This window comes from Choristoneura fumiferana, chromosome 11, assembly GCF_025370935.1.
Source record: "Choristoneura fumiferana chromosome 11, NRCan_CFum_1, whole genome shotgun sequence".
NCBI classification, from domain to species: Eukaryota; Metazoa; Arthropoda; class Insecta; order Lepidoptera; family Tortricidae; genus Choristoneura; species Choristoneura fumiferana.
Genome location: NC_133482.1, coordinates 15,706,225 through 15,728,132, shown reverse-complemented (window position 1 = coordinate 15,728,132; position 21,908 = coordinate 15,706,225). Strand labels below are relative to the sequence as shown.

Here is a 21,908-nt window from a genome sequence, read left to right as displayed (position 1 = left end):
TAAAATCCCAAATGTAAATGTAATTCCGCACATGAATTTCGAAAAACTCAGAGGTCCGAGCCGTGGTTTGAACCCACGATCCTCTGCTTGAGAGGCCATAGGTCAAACCACTCTGCCACCACGGCTTGCTTTACGGTGAAGGAAAACATCGTGAGGAAACCTGCACAAACCTGCGAAGCAATTCAATGGTGTGTGTGAAGTTCCCAATTCGCACTGGGCCCGCGTGGGAACTACTGCCCAAGCCCTCTCATTCTGTGGGGAGGCCTGTGCCCTGCAGTGGGACGTATATAGGCTGGGATGATGATGATGAAAAATCCCAAAAACTCAACCGTTAAATCGAGTGATATGAAAAAATCGAGTAATCGAGTTGTACATATATTGTATGTAAGTGTATTATAAGTAAGCTTACGTGTTACGAGTATTCCAGACGTGCAGATATATAAACCTACAACAAACAAACTCACGTTTACGCGCATGCGCATGCACGCGCACAATCGAAAACTTTTCCGTTTAATAGGTCTATGTAAAGATAAAGAAGTAGGTTTCGATAATAAGTGTTCCAAATAATCCAGACAACATTGTACCCCTAAATGTGATGATTCCTGGAAGCATGCCCAGTAGCTCAGTAGACTGAATAACCTATTAAGGCAAACGATTCAGGACAACTGAATTGGAGCGTAGCCTTATGAATATATGACATCGAATAAGATATATTATCATCAAACCCATGTTGGGTGTTATATGTGAGTCTAACATCATGGTGATTATGGTGAAGGATAGTGTTAATCGGGTGATGAACTCTGGTTGAGTACGAAACGTGTCATGGTGTGGCGGTGTTGACAGTTAGGTTTGTCTAATGTTTAGGTATGTACATGTTTGTTCTTACAGCGTGAAGGCCAAGTAGTATATGCTGAACACACATTTGTTGCATAGACGTAGCTGGGCCAATCAACTTTTTTACCGACACTAATCTGTCCGCGACATTTTTCAAACAATTGCAGATTTTTGTAAGTAAACATGTTTTTTCTGTTATTTAATAGATGGTGTACATGAATACATGCCATCCTACGTAAGTTCAACCTATTAAACCATGAAATATCTTGTTGGAAGTACGATTTTTTGGTAACGCCAGAGACAATTTTGGTAACGCAGGAAACGCCCAAAGTGTCGGTAAAATAGTTGATTGGCCCAGCTATCGGGTGTGAGCAAAGTTATTGTTTATCCTACTATCCTACTAATATTATAAATGCGAAAGTGTGTGTGTGTGTGTGTGTGTGTTTTCCTCCTTCACGCTAAAACGGCTGAACGGATTTGGATGAAATTTGGTATGTAGATAGCTGGATATCTGGAATAACACATGGGCTACTTTTTATCCCGATATTCCCACGGGGTAGTGATAGAATCTCAAAATAAGAACCGCTGGGCTTAGAGTCAAGTTTGGCATGGTTGTTTTTAATGCAACGTCAATGAAAACCACGATAATTTATTGAATCAGGCGTTACTTTGCGGAGGTCCATATCAATGAACTAAAAGAATTTCCTTGCTCACCCGCGACCTTACGATGGCTAAACTTATGCAAAATAAGCGTGTTCATGCAGTTCCTCCACCTCCACACTGTAAGAACACACACAAATCACACAAACCCACCTATCACCACCACCACACCACACTGACGCGTTTCGAACTCAACCAGAGCTCATCTTCAGTACACAACCGTACACCATGCTACCAGTTGTTAGACTAAACCACAATGTATTTTTGGGAATTCCCACGAGAATTTTGTAAAATCCCACAAATTCAATTGTAAGTACCGGATCGAATAGTTAACGCGTGCGAAGCCGCTGGTAAGTACGAGTAAACACTAGTAGTTCAATACTTATGAGAGTTATTTTCCACCTCTTCGATCCCGTGGCTTGTACTTCTACAGTCAAGGGCAAAAATATATAAACACTTTACTACCTTGTCTATTTTCGTCATATTTGAACTGCCATATATGAACTATCACAGTGGTTAAAGTGACAAAGTACTAAAGTGTATACATATTTTTGCCCTTGACTGTACCATATATTATCTAATGGCAGCTATACCTACAACAGCCCGTTTCTATCACAAGTTGAAAAGAAAATAAATAGCCACCCCATAAATGGGTGTGGCCTGATGTGTGACCCAATTGAGGGCTCCTACTCGGTTAGGCTTGAGTGTTCGATTCCCGGCTATGACTTTTACATTTTGTTTGGCAGAAAAGAGTTAAAGATTTGAATCAAGTTAAAGAAAAGCATGCCGATTTAATATGATTAGCTATGTAAATATATGAACAGTTGCACGTTTAGACGGTTGTATGTGAGTTACTCCGTCACGCACAAACGTCTCAACGGATCTGGATGAAATATGGCACACAGTTTATTAAAAAAAATATTGAAATGTCCCGGCAAATAGTTCTTAAAGAATAAATGGATTTCCCGCAGACAAAGTCACAAACAATGGCTAGTATTCAATTTATTTAAGATCTTCTATAATACCAAACATTATTTTCTTCTTCTTTGTCGGATACTCTTGGCAGAGCAGTCGTGGTCACGTAGCACGTCGAACAATTCTACGCCAGTTCTACTGTCGCTTCTCTGACGCAAGCGTTGAGAGGAGTATTTGTTAGGGCTTTTATCTGGTCAGTCCAGCGCATGGGAGAACGTCCTCTTGATCTTTTCCCATTTACCCTTCCCTGCACCACAAGTCGTTCTATAGAGTGCTCCCTACGTCGAGTCACATGTCCGAAATATCGGAGGATACGAGATCTCACTATGGATGATAGCCTCTCCTTCACCTGTAGTTCTTCCAGTATGGACAGGTTGGTGCGGTGCTGAGTCCATGACACTCGAAGCATACGTCTCCAGCACCACATCTCGAGACATTATTTGGTATTATTTGGCTGCACTAATAGTGGTGGCATTGCTACCAATCAATATTATATTATGCAAAAAAAATATGGTAAAAAGGGTCTTTGCAGACGGATGACAATTTTTAGAGTTCCGTAGCCAAAATGGAAAAAAACGGAACCATTGCAATTTCGCTATGTCTGTCTGTCCATCCGTCCGTCCGCGACTTAGATTAGATACTATTCGTGCTAGCAAGCTTTTTGGTTGGATATGTAGGTATAGCATATTATGCCGATAAAGTGGTAATATAAAACGTAGGAGAAATTGAAGATTGTTCAACAAGAGCATAAAACGAGCCATTTTACCCAAGACGTTCATATAGCCACCCGAGCCGGTACGGCGAGGGTGGATAGACACGACGTGGGGAAAATGGGTTTAATGCTCAAGTTTTACACTCTGCTTTTCACTTCGATTGCGAGGGAATGAAATAGCAACAGTGGAAACAATTGCTCACTTATTATGTACCTTTTATGAGTTACTATAATAATTCTATATTTTTAGTTTTTTATTGATTGATTTTGATTAGTATAAATTAATTAATTATTATATAAAAATATGTAGAAACTTTTTCGAACGAACGAACCTTGGTCTTAGACGAAGATTTTACTTTATGCACTTAGAGCATAAAAAGTAATTTTATGTCGCCTAGATCCAGCATAAACACGAGCTTTACGAGCATCAGAAGTGAAAAAAGATTTTTTTAGGGCACCTCCCTATAGTGTGAGGTGCGTATTGTTGGATAGGTCTTTAAAATCATTGTTACGTTTTACAGTCAATATTTGATACAGTGATTCGTTTGCGAAATATTTAAGTTTTAAGTGCATTTTTTAATCGGGCGTCCCTCCCTCCCCCTTTAAGCTAATAGGTTGGTTTGAGAATTAAAAATCTTTATTGAAGTAAATAAAGTATTACATTTGAAATTTACCACGAGCTTTGCGGTGAAGGAAAACATCGTGAGGAAACCTGCACAAACCAGCGAAGCGATTAAATGGTGCGTGCGAATTTCCCAATCCGCACTGGGCTCGCGTGGGAACTATGGCCCAAGCCCTCTTGTTCTGAGAGGAGGCCTGTGCCCAGCAGTGGGACGTATATAGGCTGGGATGATGATGATGATGATTGAAGTAAATTGTCACGATGCAAACATTAGGGAGGGAGGGTTTGTACTCCCCTTACGGCCCGTGTGATACACACAATTATTTTCATCACATTGCGAGGAAATGCAAAAAATATTATTTTTTTGTTTCCAAGCACTTCACAGCTTGGTAAAAGAAAGGCGCTAAGAAAACAACTGAATAAAAAAATGGCTACCCGCCAATACAGGGGGCTACTACAATCGAAAATCGAAGTTCGTATCGTGCCGTCCCTCTCACTCTCGTATTAAATAATATTAGGGTCAGGAAAACGATATGAACTTCAATTTTCGAATATTGCTAAGAACTGTGTTTAGCTTAGAATTCGAATGGTCTTACGGCCAGTTGCTCCAACATGCTAAAAAAATATTTCCTAAAATTATTGCAAAACAATTTGATATAAATTTAAAATATAAAAATAACGAAGTTTCATGAAGCGTGGCAAATTTTTATGGTGTTAAATTAGGTTATAGCGAAGTTTTAAAGATGTAAATAAAACGTTGGCTGACTTGAAACCTCTTTAGTCTGAAATGACGTACTTACTAACTTTTTAAAACTAAAGTCATAACTCCCTTGGGGAGAAAAACTATACGTAAATCCATAGTTACCGCGGGAACAATTGAGGCCATTGCCCTTTGGTATACAGGCATGGAATAACAGCAAGTGTGATGAAAAAACAGTTTCTTGGTAGACCTCACAATCTCAACACGCATGAACAAAACATAGACGCAAAATCCCGTTAAATCTCTCCGACTCTGATTCTCCCTAGACATGTAAAACCTCATTTATCTCCCGAAAGTTCACAATATAAATATTAATACACATACATAATTTATGAACTGGACCGAGCTGTTTAATTCAATTTTGGTCCCTTGGGTTGCTACGGCTTCTTAAATGTTTTTCCAGGACTTTCCTTTTTGCTGAGTCTTTGCCCATTTTGGACTTATTGTATTACTCCATTCCATACTTCATAAAGCTTGTGTGATGTAAACAAAATAAAACTTGGACGGTTTTAGAACAGGATCTGACTTCCCGCCGTGAGTGGCCTGGTTTGACAGGCCGGTCAAGCCGAGGGACGTGGGTTCAAACCCGGGATCACATCTTTGAGTTTTTCTTAATTCATGTGCGTTAATACATTAAATTTGTTTACCACGAGCTTTACGGTGAAGTAGAACATCGTGAGGAAACCCGCACAATGTGTGTGTGAAGTACCCAAGTCACGCTGGACCCACGTGGGGACCTCCCAGAAGAAGAAGAAATATTCGATTGAAGCAGTAACTAAGTATGGCGCTACTGGCACGTGCTATCACATGAAAGTAATTCTTTCTCTGTCTTACCTTGAATTTCAAACCTTTATAACTCTATCATGTGCAATGGTAGCTAGCTTAAAAAATATTTTTCACTTCTCATGCTCGTAAAGTTCGAGTTTATGCTGGGGCTAGGCGACATAAAATGACCTTTTATGCTCTAGTGCATAAAGCAAAACCTTCGTCTAAGACGTCTAAGACGTGTATTAATCAGGCCACAGCAAAGAGCCACAAAAGTTTCTATGTATTTTTTTTATAATTTTTTCATCTCTATAAAAGTAAAAAAAAAACAAATAAATTAAATTAATCAAGAAGACTAAATATTTATAATTATTTAGTAATGCATGAAAAATAAAAGTTACCCAGTAAGTGAACAATGTTTCCACTGTTGATATTTCATCTCCTCGCAATCGAAGTGAAAAGTAGAGTGTAACCCCCTTATTCATAAAACTTAACAAGCCTATGTTAACTAACAAATGCTTTGTCCCTTTCTAACAAATACAAATGTGGTAGTGACAGATGAGGACAAACGAATTTTAGCGGCATTTTAACTAAAATAGGTTTTGATTGTCGTTTATGAATAAGGGGGTAAAACTCGAGCATTAAACCCATTTTCCCCTCGACGTGTCTAGCCACCCTCGCCATACCGGCTCAGGTGGCTATATGAACGCCTCGGGTAAAATGGCTCGTTTCATGCTCTTGTTGTATAATCTACTATTTTCGTGCGATAACACGCATTCACAGAGTCCATCTACTTAATACCATTTAAAATTAAAGCCCTTTGACAGACAGGGGAAGGGAGCCAGGGTCCATTGACACCATTTAGCTACGGAACTCCAAAAGTATTTAACAATCAAACGGTTAAAACGCCGATAAATCATGACGCGGCACTAATCACAAATCAACATCTTTAGAAGTCCCGCGGGACAAGTTGCCGCTTTACGGAATTACTGCAATAAAATTGGGATAGGGACGCTTCGGGAATTTTAATTGAGTCTCCAATTTTAGGAGGCGACGCGGGGCATAGGCGATCAGCCGCACGAAATACGCTGGCCTCCCGTACATTGATTAGCAAAGATATTTTTGTAAGAGAGAGATAAGAGAGAGAGAGAAGAGACTTTGCTAGCTTTTTATTATAATATTTTTGCGTCCTAACGTCCGTCGCGGCTAACTAAAAAAATAAACATTTTAAAGAGAATAAAAAAAGAATAGTTGGAACATACTATTCAAATGCGCTTAAATGCGTTTCCCGCTGGCCGCTCACTTCATGAGCACGAGACTTCGAACAAAGATGGCGTTGAAATAAAATATGGCGTCATTAATACAAAAATTCCGCTTTCATTGTGGTCGATATAGAAAGACTTGTTTGGAAATTTAATTTTAGGCCTCAAACGTTTAAATTGAAACATTTTTTATCTAAATTGGTGACATCACGCACAGGATAAATTTAGCAATTTTAATCAAGCTAGCGTTTCAGGTTGGCATTCTAAATTTGAATGGTAACGGTCATTTTAATATTCTAAATTTAGAAAGGTCTTCAGTTTTAAATCGCACTAATATTATAAATGTGAAATTTTGTAAGTCTGTTTGTTTATTTGTTTTCTTGTTACTCAATCACGTCTAAACCGCTGAACCGATTAAGATGAAATTCGGTATTGTACAGATAGTTTGAGTCCCGGGGAAGTACATAGGACAGTTTTTATCCCGGAAAATTACATAATTCCTGCGGGATACGGCTACAATTAAATAATTCAGTGAAATCCCTTTCAAGTATATCATTTGTATTTCGCCTTCAATGGATACATTATTATAAAGATTCCGTAAAACAGTTCATGAAAATATATACAATGACTCCAAACTTAATTTAGGTAGTGACATTACTTAATAATTTATCTTGAAACAGTTATTTAACTAAATCCCGCTAGCCGTCTCTTTAATCAAATCAGACTATCTTCAACAATTTAATTAAATTGAAGTCGAATTAATTGCTCGCTAGATGTCACTCTACCCAGTAAATAAACTAACGATAGGTTTTATTAAGAGGTTTATAAGCTTCCATTTCTCGTACTGGCAGGCCAACAATGGTTTATTAATGAACATAGCAAAGACCTTATAATACATCTGGCTGCTTCGAAAAAAAGTACTGTATGCCACAAGCTTTAAATTTAAATATTACAATTTTCCGTTCCAAACCGTCGCTCAGAGGGGCTGTAAGCGACACTTTTTAATAAAGCTTCGGCCGGAGACGGGAAGCCAACACAGAAATATATCAGCTATTTCGTAAGGTTGGTAGGTACCTAGTTTAGCATTGTTATGTTGGCTCGCCTGACTCTCATCGGGAGTGGACGCATATGGAAATGGCGGGAATGCACTGCGGCCAGTGCCCTCGCCTGTGATTCTATTATATGCTCTGCTACTTGCTAGGTCATGCCTGCGGCATTACACGTGAAAAAATAAAAACCGGCCAAGAGCGTGTCGGACACGCCCGAAATAGGGTTCCGTGGCCAATTCGAAAAAATTAAGTAATATTTTTCTAAGGATTTCGTATTTTGTACGGAATATTCCAAGTTTAGGTATATTTTATACCTTAGGCTGCTATTTACTCTTAGGGGCTGTTTCACCATCCATTGAGGTCTCCGTCTATTCGAACAAAACAAATAGAGACGGCAAAACATTAAACCGTCAGTTAACACTAATCAATGGATGGTGAAACAGCCCCTTAAACTACTAATAATTCTCAAGAAAACTTAACCGTTATAGTTTTTTCTGTAAGTTTGATATACTTACTACCATCCTGAATTTTTTTCAAATTTTTCCACCCACTGGTTTAGATTTTACAGAGGGGGACGCTCGATTTTAATGAATTTTTTCACTTTAAAGTTGAATATTTTGCAAACAAATCACTAAATCAAAAAATCGTTTTAGCAACCTCCTAATGTCTATCCAACGATGCCCAACACTACAAGATTGGTTGAGAAAAAAAATCACCCCCACTTTAAGTCTATGGGAGGTACTCTAAAAATAAATTATTTTTTTAACTTTTTTCAGTATAGTTTACGTATTCATATATTTGTGCCAAATTACAGCGTTCTAGCATTGATAGTCCCAGAACAAAGCCGCGGACGGACAGACAGACAGACAGAAACAGACATGGCGAAACTACTTATAAGGGTTCCGTTTTTGCCATTTTGGCTACGGAACCCTAAAAAAGGCTAGTTGACTACCCTCAAAGGATACTTTGGAAAATCTCTTCTTTATTATACCCACGACTACTACGGCATTCAAAGCGGTAAAATTTTTGGAAAAGAAAGTAGAGACGATTTATTTTTCTCGTCTGAACCCGAAGTGTCAGATAGGTCTTTCAATATTATACACTTTTATCTAAATATACATAACGTATGTCTGCAAAGAGAATCGTTTCTAAAGAATTAAACTTCATAAATTTATTTAAGGCGAGTGTGTTCCCCTTCACAACAAAGCTAGAACATTGGCTTAAAAATATAATCAATTTAAAAGGAAAACTTTTACGGCCAAATCTTTTTAAGTTAACAAGTATTAGCCGATCCAAATTTAACATTAAATATTTGCCACATTACGGAACCCTCCATTGCGCGTGGCTTAACGCGCACTTGGCTGGTTTTAATTTTCTCTTTCAACTACCAACACCGACTATGCGGAATTTCGCAACGGTGGAATTCACCAGAAAATTCCTTAGGGGCAATACGTCGCATTAAAAAGGAAGCTTCCGAAGTGTTAACCGTCCTCTTGCGTGACCCAGTTTTAGCCAGTTTCAACTAGTTTACGCCGGTTTCGTCTAGTTTACGCCGGTTCGGACTGCTCTTGACTGGTTTGGCGTGCTACAGTACTGACTGTCACGTAAGTTTCATAATTGGGATGTTATTACAAGCTTATGTTTAATCTGCAACATTTTTAATGTAAAATTAGACCTGCGAGATTGATTGCGCTTTACGGTCTCGCAATGTGATGCAACTTGCATGTTTTTATTGCATGTCTAAACTAGCTTATAATAGTTTTAAATATTTATAAACCATTTTTCGACTATTTCCTGGTATCCGACTGAGATGAAATTATAATTATTGTCACCGTTTATATTATGTAAGTTCGATGACATTACAATAATCTGGTAGTTAGTCAAATTCTAGTGGTCCGGCCAGGGTCGTCTCCGCAGGACGGAACTCTTCAACGGTTAATGGCATCGACTTGAAACTTGGTACGAGTACATAGTTTGGAGAACAATGCAAGTATATAAGTATACAAGTACATATTTAGTTAACCAAATGTATACTCAGCAAAAAATTTTTTTTAGCAAAAAGTTATTCTATGCGGTCTTGAGAGAAAAGTCTTAAACTACTTTTGTGTCCCACTGTTGGGCCAAAACCTAAGAAGTAGATGTATACATACATTTTGACGATTCGTTTTATAAACAAGGTTTAACACAATTGATTAGACACAGTCCAGGCGGCAATGCGAAAGTACAAAGGTTCTACTTTAGTTATTTTAACTGCAGACCTCTAAAACATCGCATGAATTGTTTATTTCTGTAATAAATTAGTCGTATAACAATTTAGAGCCACCAATAAAATTGATGGTTTTTACTACAGATCTCGAAGCAGCTTTGTAAAGAAAATTGCAGACGATTTAACCTAATAGCAAGAAATATGGGATTCCGCGAACCTGCGCGACCGATGTAGTTTCGTCCATTATAGCTTTAAATCGCGCGAATGATTGTGCTGCGTTCCATTTTGTGGAAGGTCGACCATAAAATAGGGTAATATTTAAAGCTGTTGCAGCGTAGTGGTTTGACTTACTCAAACAGAGGATCGTGGGTTCAAACCCGGATTCGTACCTCTAAGTTTTTTGAAATCTTTGTGCGATATACTTTTTTTCAAGAGAACGTTAAAATTATATCTTTGTGTTTGTAATATACAAGCCGGAAGCAAATCTTAAATTTTCTACTTTTCAAACTCAAACTCACAACATTTATTGACAACAAAAACACACTACATCACAACAAAAACACAGTAAAAACATAAATAGAAGAAGAGATACTATAGATATACTAGATACTAGCGTATTTATCGTAGGGCCATGGGACTATGGATGGCCTGAGGCCGCAGGCTGCGAGAAGTAGTAAAGCCACTTACTGTAGGTTTTTAGGGTTCCGCGCCTCAAAAGAAAAAAACGGAACCCTTATAGGATCACTTTGTTGTCCGTCTGTCTGTCTGTCAAGACCCTTTTTCTCAGGAACGCGTAAAGGTATCAAGCTGAAATTCATGTCAAATACTCAGGTTTACTGTCCCTTGGAGCTGTGAAAAAATCAAACTTCTAAGCCAACGCAATCAAAAGATACAGCCGTTTATGCTGCAAATTTTCGACACTCACAAGCGAATTAAAACCTACAGTGAACTCAGAATCTTGAAATTTGGTACGAAGCAACATCTTATAGCACAAATAAAGGAAAAATTGTGAAAAGCATAAATTTATAGTTACATATCCATACTTAATATTATAAATGCGAAAGTGTGTGTGTTTGTGTATGTGTTTGTCCGCCTTTCACGTCGAAATGGAGCGACGGATCGACATGGTTAGTAGTTAAATATTTGTACGGAATCCTGGGTGTGCGAGTTCGACTCGCACTTGGAAATACGCCTCTGCTTACCAGTTAAATAATACACAAAGCCAGCTCCTTTCAAGATATCTTTTAAGAACTCAAGAGTAAATTAAGTTTCTTTTTCCCTCAAAGGATTTTACCAAGACACTTTGTCCCGTAAAGTCTCGTTATGTAACTGACCCGGTTCTGTAGTAATGGGACGTCTAGACCTCCTTACTGCCGTTACGTGTCGCCTGCATGGTATTATGTCAAGGTTTTTTTATGATAGCAAGATTAGCAAGTTACTTAAGGACTATAAGGGACCTTCCAGACGACGTTTTTTTACGCTCGTTTGTATCAATACAAATGGAAGTCGAAAGCTCAGATAACGCAAGCAAGCCGGTATTTTTTAACCTTACACACGATCCCTGCATTTCTATCGATAGATAGAAGATACAAACCCTACGTTTTTCGAACGCAAGCGTTTGTATCACGTTTGCATAGCGTCCACATAGCGTCTGTGTCCTCCCCTCCCCCCCGCTCGCACCCGTCGCTCACCCCTCGCTGGAACGCAGTGCGTTTGTATCGATTCAAACGCGCGCGCTTACAGCGCGTGTCATTTACGACAAAGAACGTGTAAAAATCTGCCAAAACGCATTGAAAACGTCGTGTGAAAAGTCCGTAAGTAATCCTGCTAATATTTATACAATATATTTGATTGGCGATCCCTACTTCAAAATAGCAAATTTACTTTGTTAAAAAATATGTAGTTGTGTTAAATACTTGTGATGTAAATAAATCATTCAACATTGTCAAATCTGTTAAAAATATATTATTATATCTATATTACCTCACTTTCTTGCCGGGTTCTTCTCAACAGAGGTTTTTACAAATTGAATAAAGATATTTTGACTTTGACTTTGAGATGCCAAAATTTTCGAGTTCCATATACGTCGCACGCACTGCTGCGTATAGACCTCTTCAGAATGAGAGCACTTGGCGGTAATTCTATCGCGATGTTATTAAGATCATGGAGTTTAGTGCACTGTCACATCTGCCTAATGTGATATGCGACCGAATCCATGAGTAATGGCTAGTGTATAATATACTACTTAATATGTTAAAAAGCTAAGGCCACGTCGCGCGCGCCACACGTGTGGCTAACTACGGTAACTAATGTGACACACGCGGCAAGCTTGCCAAGACATGTCTAGCCGTAACGACGTCTTGAAAGATTTTGCTAACGTCCTCTCTTTACCTAATAGTTTCTTTAGATATACTTGGTTTGGAACAAAACAGTGTCAACTGGTGTCTTAAATATCAAAATTTCCCCATTAAACTATCTAAACATTTACATTTCTGTATTGAAATTTACTAGTAAAATGTATAAAAACCTTGAATGTAGCAAATCTGGCAGCTGAAGTTTGTTTACATTTTGTTAAATACTTATCCAAACCAGTGTAGGTAGGTACGGTCAAGGACTTTATTCATGAGCCACCATGGAACCATTTCACAGTAAACGTCATAGTGACATCGCATTAATTAACAATGAAAAGGTTCCATGGTGGGTCATGTATTAATAGTTATTTAAGTGGCTGGTGCATCATGAGAGGCATTAAAGTACGAGTTTGGCTCGTTTCATAATAAGATCACACGAGTGTTTTAATGCCTAATTATGTATAGCCGCATACATAACTTTATCTACATGCATATCATAAGTTTTCTATAATATGTTCAGATATGGCCTGTATTTTGACTTTGACTTTGACTTTGATTTTGACTTTGACTGACTTTGAGTTTGACTTTGACTTTGACTTTGACTTTGAATAATAATTATTATCTAAATGCATGATTACCCGGTCATCGTTCATCCACCATTACCTCTCATATTTCGTTTTATAGATTTTTTTTACCGTACAGCGGCAAAAACTACTAGACACTGGCAAAATTGTCCTCCAATGGACAGAGCCATATTTTTCTAAAAATCTAATCTAATCTAAATGCATGTCATAAGTTTTCTACAATATGTACAGATATGCATTGTTAAAAAAAGTATTACCGATACTTTAATGTAAACATTAAGATGCACCCGCAGATACCAGGTTTCTTAATAAAGGCCATTTGATAGTCGTTTCTGAACATATAATAGGGAAGTTATGATATGCATGTAGATAAAGTCCTTTACAATGCACGTGCTCGGAAAGTGCCTCTTGACGTGGGTCAACATATCCATAGAAAATTAGTGATTCCTGCACGCATCCACAAGTGTGCTGTAAAGTTGTATGGATTTAACTTACCGCACTTGTGCGGTAAAGTAACTTTTTAAATTGCCAAATTATGTCCAAACTATTGTTAAAAAAATAAGTCTAAATAGTCGTTATAGTTAGGCTTTGAACAAATAATAAAACGTTTGATGCAACCAACTGAATATTTACTGATAAGATAATACAGATTAAACGGGACAGAAAATAGAACATTAATATTTTTTTTCACGTAAACTCGTATTATAATTCCGTCTAAAGTTATGAAAAAAAAGGAAATAAATTCTTGAGTCCAATTCGGACCGTGCGACGTCAAGCGCGCGCACTCGAAAGTTAACCAATGAGCTTCCAGTGCGCGCGCACGACGTCGCACGAACCAATCATGGTTACCCGTTCGCGCCTGTCATGAAACCCCGCCAAAGTAATGTTCATGAGTTCAGTCCGGTGAATTAATTTTTGATAATTGATAAGTAAATTGAAATGAAAAGTTCAAATGATGAATTTATATCTGACTTTACACCGCCTTACGTCCTCCACGAAGCACATATTGCCAGTGACAAACTCAATGCTGAAATACGTGAACTATAATATACATACCTAAGTTAATAAACATCGTAAATTGATAGAATAATTTACTTCTACACACATGGATATTATAACATCTACCGGTACGTCTTATTCTTATTTATTTGCTTTTATCTATTAGAATTAGTGAACCAATTTTGAGTTATTTACAGTTCCAAAGCTAAACAATCTCAGATTTACGGTAACTTTTTGTTAAGGTAGATTAGATACATAATATAAAAAATATACTTGATGATAGTTAACTATTACTCGGATTTATTCACGGGTTGCACTGACATTTAGCGTTATAGGAGCGTGCAGGAGATAAGGACTAGCCAATATAAGTGTGGAAAATGTCAAGCAACAAGGGAAAATAATTAAGGGGGTTGCTCTTCCATACAAACCTACGGACACCCCGCATAGCTTCCACGGACATGTTTTCTTAGAGGATTTTTTGAGAATAGTAATTTATGGATATGCTCTTCAAGCAAAATCCAAAAAAAAGTAACTTTATTGCATCAAAAGTGCAGCGTGATGCAGTAAATTTTGATGCATTTTACCATTGTATGAGTACAACTGACAGTGTTCGCAGCGAACATGTAGTGACATTTTATATGGGTGCGTGAGTCAATGTCACAAAATCAAACTATTGTAAATAGGTATCTACTATTTCGTGTGGTCACGTGACCATCACCTTTGGCTCAGATAATACGACAACTAAATGAAGAAAGCATGAAATCACTGAGAGATCAAGTTCAAGTTTCTGAGTCTAGTATTTACTTTTTTTGTTTTTAAATCTGTTATTTTCGGAAGTTGAAACGCCTAAACTATTATTTCTGATTAATGCAAGGACACAAACTGTAAGTAAGACGAAAAATAGGTAAGCTACTTTTAAAATTGTCATTTAAAATAATAATTATTTAAGTAACAGACCCAGTCCTCGGCAAAAATTATAACATTGCATACTTTACATACCCCTTCGCCTGGCGCCGCCATTTTGCTCATTTACGCGCATCTGGCGCCCGTACGGATCCGGGAGAGAAGGGAAAAGGCTAGTTATGGCGGCCGCCATTTTGCAAGTTTTACCACATTTGGCACAGGTCTAGGAAGGACAATTTAAACTAGTCTTCGATGTTTAGAAAAACTTAAATTTTACTGCTTTTATGTATTATAAGCGTAATAAAATGTAGCATTTTGATTCTTAATTAAGTACGCTATCATATTGCATACGGTAAATATGTATAAAGTGTGAAAATAAAACAATAATGTAAAGTAAATATATGGTCATTGTATTTTTTCCAATTCTCGATATACCATACCATAATTAATAAATGATACTTTTTCTCATTAATATTTGTATTTTGTTTACAATACTATACCCTAATTTAAAACATACAGTCATAAAATCACCTCACTCCATACATTTTTTAGCAGTAGGAGCATTACTAAATGTGGGCCTTATCAGGCGGCGTCCCGCGGTGTTATAAAGTGACTCATGTTTCAAGATTAGTTCTGAGAGAGACGTGGCTGTTGCAGTGTAGTCTATCCTTGTTCTATAATTAAGCTTCAGTATAAGTTAGAGCAGTGCAGAATGCTTATTAGCCGCCTAAATGCACGTTTAAAAAAGTCCTTAGCTACTCTCCCGGAGCAGGGCGGCCGCCAGATGCGCGAAATAATTATGTGTCCCGGAACGGGACAGATGCCACATATGCGCTAATATAAAAAATTACATCCGCCATAATGCGTCTATTTCTTTTTCTCCGGGAGCGGGAACTTGCCACACGAAGGGATACATTATAATGCGGTGCTTCGATCTAGGACAAGTGGTTTAAATTCAACTTACAAATTCTGAACAGATATTAGTTATTTATTCTTACGTAGACAGTAGCGCCACTAATTTATATAAAGCATATTTATTCTCACAATAAAAGGTGCTAGGTGTAATCACTAAACTAATTAGTTAAAAAATAAGGTCTACATTCAACATACATTGCATGTGTATGTATTAATATCAAGTTTTACAGTGAGGCTCAAATAAGTTCCTACATATCACGGCATTTTTACGGCCGCTAAATCTAGGCTCGGTGAATAAAAAGGTTTTCACAATCGAAGTAGTTTTCGTACCTTTTTATTATTATAACTGGCTAGATAAGTAAAATTTAAACGTCATTATAATACATTTTTGTCACAACGTCAAGTCAATGAGATTGATATTCAAAAGCAATTATGTTTGAATAATTATGGTTTGAACACAAATCAAGAAGTCAAAAAGTTGGCGGACGAGAGGAAATTAGCAAGAGTGCAACTCTTAAACTATTTATGTATTGGATATTGGATACACGGGTATGTTTATTTTATCATTTTTGTCAGAAACATTAATATTTGTTACAAGAACACCAGAGGCAGGGCTGTAAAAATTTCATTCCTACTGGGTGGCCAAAGTATGGCTTATCGTGTGTACCAAACTTGTGGTCTGCAGCAACCTACTACGAAAACATAACAAATTTCCCTAACTCTTAGTAGCGTCGTAAACATTTTCACTCCATAGAAGTAAGTCGCTTCCCACCGTCTGTCTGCATATGTACGAGTATGTACTGTATGTACTCTATTATGAAGTGATTCAAGATTTTTTATTTTATTTATAAGTGTGAGAAACGGCAGGGGTTATGGTTTTGGAGCGTATGTATGGTCATTTCTCTCGCACGCTATGCAACAAGGCCTTGATGCATCTTAACAAGTAAGACAACAAACAACAACAAGACAAGAAAATAAGTCTTTGTTAGGAGTGACACAGGTTGTTAATTTTATGCGTATGTGAGTCTGTCTGTGTATCTTTCCGTCGGCCCATCCGTCCGTCCGTCTGTCGATCCGTCCATCTGTCTGTCCGTCTGTCTGTCCGTCTGTGTTTCGAAGTGAACACTACATCATTAGTCCAGTGATGACATATGGATCCGAGACGTGGTGCTTTACTTTAGGCCTTATAAATAGGCTCAGAGTTGCTCAGCGAGCTATGGAGAGAGCTATGCTTGGGGTTTCTCTACGGGACCGAATCAGAAATGAGGAGATACGTAGAAGAACAAGGGTCACCGACATAGCCAAGCGAATCAGCTCGTTGAAGTGGCAATGGGCGGGCCATATAGCACGGAGAGCGGATGGCCGTTGGGGCCGAAAAGTTCTCGAGTGGAGGCCGCGGATCGGCAAGCGCAGCGTAGGACTTCCACCAACAAGATGATGACCTGGTTAAAGCCGCAGGTTCGCGGTGGATGCAGGCCGCTGCCAGTTGAAGCAACTGGAGGTCTGTGTGGGAGGCCTATGTCCAACAGTGGACGTCCTACGGCTGAGATGATGATGATGGTGATGGTGAATAAAGTTGTACCAACTGTACTTTAGTCGAAAATTTTACTACGACCTTTAAAATTTATAAGTATTTTATTGATAATTAGAAGCAGTCTTGGGAAATAGCTCATGTTAGGAGATAAAGAGATCAGAAGAGGTATCGTTAGATTTGTCTCTGTTAGGAGTGACATCCGTCTCATCCGTCCGTCCGTCTGTTGATCTGTCCATCTGTCTGTCCGTCTGTCTGTCTGTCTGTGTTTCGAAGTGAACACTACATCATTGTCCTATTTTTTTAATTATTGTTTACCAACGCACACACCAAACCTTTCATCCTAAAAAGCTGAAATTTAAGATAAGGAAAAAATGGGATTTATTATGTAGGTACCTACATAAAATTCTACTGGTTCGTAACTATTATTTAGTTTTTAGGGTTCCGTACCTAAAAAGTGCCAACGGAACCCTATTTCTGAGACTCCGCTGTCTGTCTGTCTGTCTGTCCGTCCGTCTGTCACAGGGCTCTATCTCTTGAGTCGTAATAGTTAGACACTTGAAATTTTTACAGATTATGTATTACTGTGGCCGCTATAACAACAAATACTCAAACCAGAATAAAACAAATATTTAAGTTTTTTTTTTCTAATGTCTAATGTTGTATAGATAATGGTACGGAACACTTCGTGCGCGAATCCGACTCGCACTTGGCCAGTTTATTTTTAATACCCAGGGTATTCAATGTTATATATTTAATTTTACAACTCTATCTCCATATCACTAATCTCTGTAAATTTTACATGCAGGCAGAAAGGAATAGCAAAAATCTAAATTCAATATCAGGATATTTTGAAAAAGATAAGTATTGTTCACAAACCGATCTTAATGACGATGATGATGATGATGATGATGATGGTCGTATGTCTCGCTGCCGAAGTCTAACTTTATTCAATGAAAGACATGGAGAAACTTTGTCACAAAGACTTAGTTCAGATAATTTGATATTACGCTGTCCGTCCGTCTATTTCTATAGGATTACTTAAAACTGAAGCAAACTGAAGTGGCAGTGGGCCGGCCATATCAGCCGAAGAACCGATAACTGCTAAGGTAAACGAGTAAAAGCCTAGCGTGGCGAGGGACGCCCTCAGACTAGGTGGAGCGATGATCTTCACTGGGTAGCTGACAGTAACTTGATGAGAGTGGCCGAGGGTCGTGCTCAGTGGCGTGCAATTGTGTATGTCCAGTAGTGGGCTAAGATAGGCCGATGATGATGATGATGATGATGACTTAAAATAAGACAATAATCCCACTCATATTATAAATGCGAAAGTTTGTTAGTCTGTTTGTTTATTTCTTTATTACCTTTTCACGTCTAATTCGTTGAACCGATTAGGATGAAATTTGGGATACAGATAGTTTGAGTCCCGTAGAAAAACATAGGGTAGTTTTTTTTAATCGCAATATTCCCGCGGAATAGCTATAAACGAATTCTACGCTGACAGAGTTGCGTGCAACAGTATGTAGGTACATTAGGGGATTTACCTACTGATAGTCTGATTTACGTCCTTATGCTGTAACTAAAAAGCATCGGTCACTTTTATAGTCTGTCTGCTAATACTATTTCTGTATTTATTAATACACAATTCCTTTCAGATTCAATGCTAACTAACTGCATATAACTTTGCCTGGAATCATTATATTGCTGAAGTAGCCTAGGTGCTGTCATGCAATATTCAAGGTGAAGAAAAGAAGAAACGTTGAATGTTGATATGCAAGAAATTAAGTAATATCTGACTGATTAACTATGTTTGATTTATTTATTAACGCTGTGTTATAAAGTTTGTTCTAAATAAATATGATGTACACAACGAAATAAAGTCTTCGTAGGCATCTTTCTTTTAGCGTTCCGTGGGTGGAAATTTTAGTGGAGCTTCTAAAAACAAGAATACCAACAGGTATGTAGTTTTTATTTTTTGACCATCAGTGGTGTAGCGGTATAGCAAGCGGTACGGATTACCGAGGACCTGGGTTCGATTCCCAGTGATGGTCTTATTTTTCTGTTTTTTCTGTGCATCTATATTTCAGTTTGTATTTTCAATTTAGGTTTTACGGGATGACCGTAAAAGTAAAAATTTGGAATTGAAATAAAAAATACAAAAAGATTCCAAAAAACCAATCTTAAGTTTTTATTTGTCGAATGAAACTACAGTAATATCAGATGATGAGATAATAGGGGTACATATATATAAAGTACTATAAAACCGTACAACTTTGACCTTTGAGATAACTTTGCCCAAGTTGTCATTTTTTTAAATATCTGAAATAAAACAAAATTGACTGATTTGTGAATCAAAAAATCGCCGGTTACGTTTAAGTTATGAAGAAATATAAATTTCATTTCATAGTATGTACCACACAAGTATATATCATAATCAACTTCGTGTCTTACTTCCTGGCGGTGACATATTGTCACATGGAATTCAAACTCACATCAAAAAAATGTACGAAGAATTTACGAATTTGTGCGCTAGTTTAAAAAATATACTACCCGTAATAATAGTACTACTAATCACTACTAATAATAGTACTACCCGTAAAAGTAGTACACCGGTAGTAATAAAGATACTTTCTGGCGGGCGCTATCTATTTTACTATGAAGCAGTCGAATTTTTTATAAGTAAAAAAATCGGAATCCCAATCTGTCGGAATCCCAATGGGCACCTTGTATAAGCGCTTTAGAACTTGAACGTTCATTTTTTTTTAACTATAGCGTACAAATTCGTACATTTTTTCTGATTTACAAGAAATTTGAAAAGTCCGCCAGAAAGTACTTCAAACTAGTTGATTTTTTTTGTTATAAAAGTCGGTTCCATTTTTTGCTAAAAAAATTTTTCATGTACAGTCACCAGCACCAATATCTGACACAATAAGCGTGCATAAATATCTGACACGACTCTATTTCTAGGGCCGGAAGGACCTGTCAGATATTTTTGCACGCTCCGCTGTGGTAGATATTAATGCTGGTGACTGTACCTACATTTTTTGATTTGAGTGAATTCCATGCGACACCATGTCACCGCCAGGAAGTATGACACTCAACTTCGAAGCTGTCTCACCCTGGAGATCGCATAGATCGATGTTTACTTGACATCTTATTCCGAAACTTATTTATTGTTTTGTCACTAGTAACGTGCTAGCACAAGTCTTTTCGCGATAGTTTTGAATCTTCTTCTGCGTGAAACATAAACATTGTAGTAGAAAAATAGTAGAATTATTATATGTTCATTTTTTTTAACAACCGAGTTAGTGTTATGCTCTATGTCACAGGATGACTAAATATTGACTATCGATGTCGAGATTAATATCACTCATGTTTAGACTTTGCTCATGTCTAGCTTTAGATACATTCTTGACTGAGCCGGCCGCGATAACTGTAGTAGGTAGTATGGCGTTCTTTTTCGAGTGTCATTGCTATTGAACTGTCAGGTTGCCTTACAGAAGAAAAGGAAACTCGTGTAAAATGACATCGCATACAGATACCCAGAATCAAGAACCAAAATCAGAAGAATAATTGTATAAGTTCATATATTGATAAATTTTTATTGTGAGCTTACTTTTTTTAATTATGTGTAACTATTATTACAAATTATATATTTTTAAGCTTCTGGTACCTTGACTTTTGTATTTTTAGGACTATTGCATGGTAGGTGCACGCGGCTAGTAGCTAGTTTTATAAGATCTCCGCTTACAAATTGTATCTTTCGCGTCACTGCTTTCATTATAGTGGCATCATAATAATGTTTGATTTTGAGTTTGCATTATATTATAGGCTATGATTGGTTTTTTGGAGTCTTTTTGTATTTTTATTTCAACTCCAAATTTGTTACTTTTACGGGTATCCCGTGAAACCATATCGAAAATACAAACTGAGACATGGATGCACAGAAAAACCAGAAAAAGAGACCAGGGCTGGGAATCGAACCCAGGTCCTCAGCAATCCGTGCTGCGTGCTATAAACCCTACACCACCGCTGGACAGGAATCTAGACACGAATTTTTCCTATGCATACATATCTCAGGTTGCTTATTTCTACTAGGCTACTTATGCAGCAGCACTAGCGACATCTATGTTCCGCTCTCATCGAGAGACGTCACACTCTTGTCTGGGTGAGCGGTTGGTTCCGAAAGAGTGTGACGTCCTCTCGATGAGAGCGGAACATAGACAATTTTCAAAATGACTCAATATGCTTGACTGAAATGTTTACATGTAAAATCTGGGCCATATTGCCCAGATTTTACGATGTAAACATTATATTGTCCATATTGTCCGAAATAAGGTCTTTACTTATTATTGGTAATAGCTGGTTCAGATTTCGATCACGAAACGCATCTGGACCGGTCATTTGAAAGGCATGGGACCACAGCCAACATATCTAATATAGATGAGATGAGCAGAATTTTGGAGGTCTATCCCCTAATACACTATAAGGATGTGCTAGCGGACAGGCCTCTACAGTTGCCAGATCCGGACAGTAATTCACATGGAGTGGGCTATGGCGTTAAATAGGATGCCGCGTACAGCATTACCGAGATATGGAGTGAGATAACGGACACCTACCATTCCAATTTCCAATATCATATTAATTGTACTTTTAGTAGACGATGACATGCCGTTCACTAAATGGGCCGCTCAACTATTGACCCCCGAACAACGAGGTGTAGTATAATATAATGCTTCAAAATATATTTTTCACATACTTTTATTCTGACCTAGAAAGA

At 37.7% G+C, this 21,908-nt stretch overlaps 1 protein-coding gene across 4 annotated transcripts in view; it reads right to left on the bottom strand.

Moving 5' to 3' along the window:
- Positions 1-21,908, bottom strand: part of LOC141432871 (neurexin 1-like) — a 261,481-nt gene that overhangs the window by 157,968 nt on the left and 81,605 nt on the right. The gene's annotated exons all lie outside the window — the stretch shown is intronic.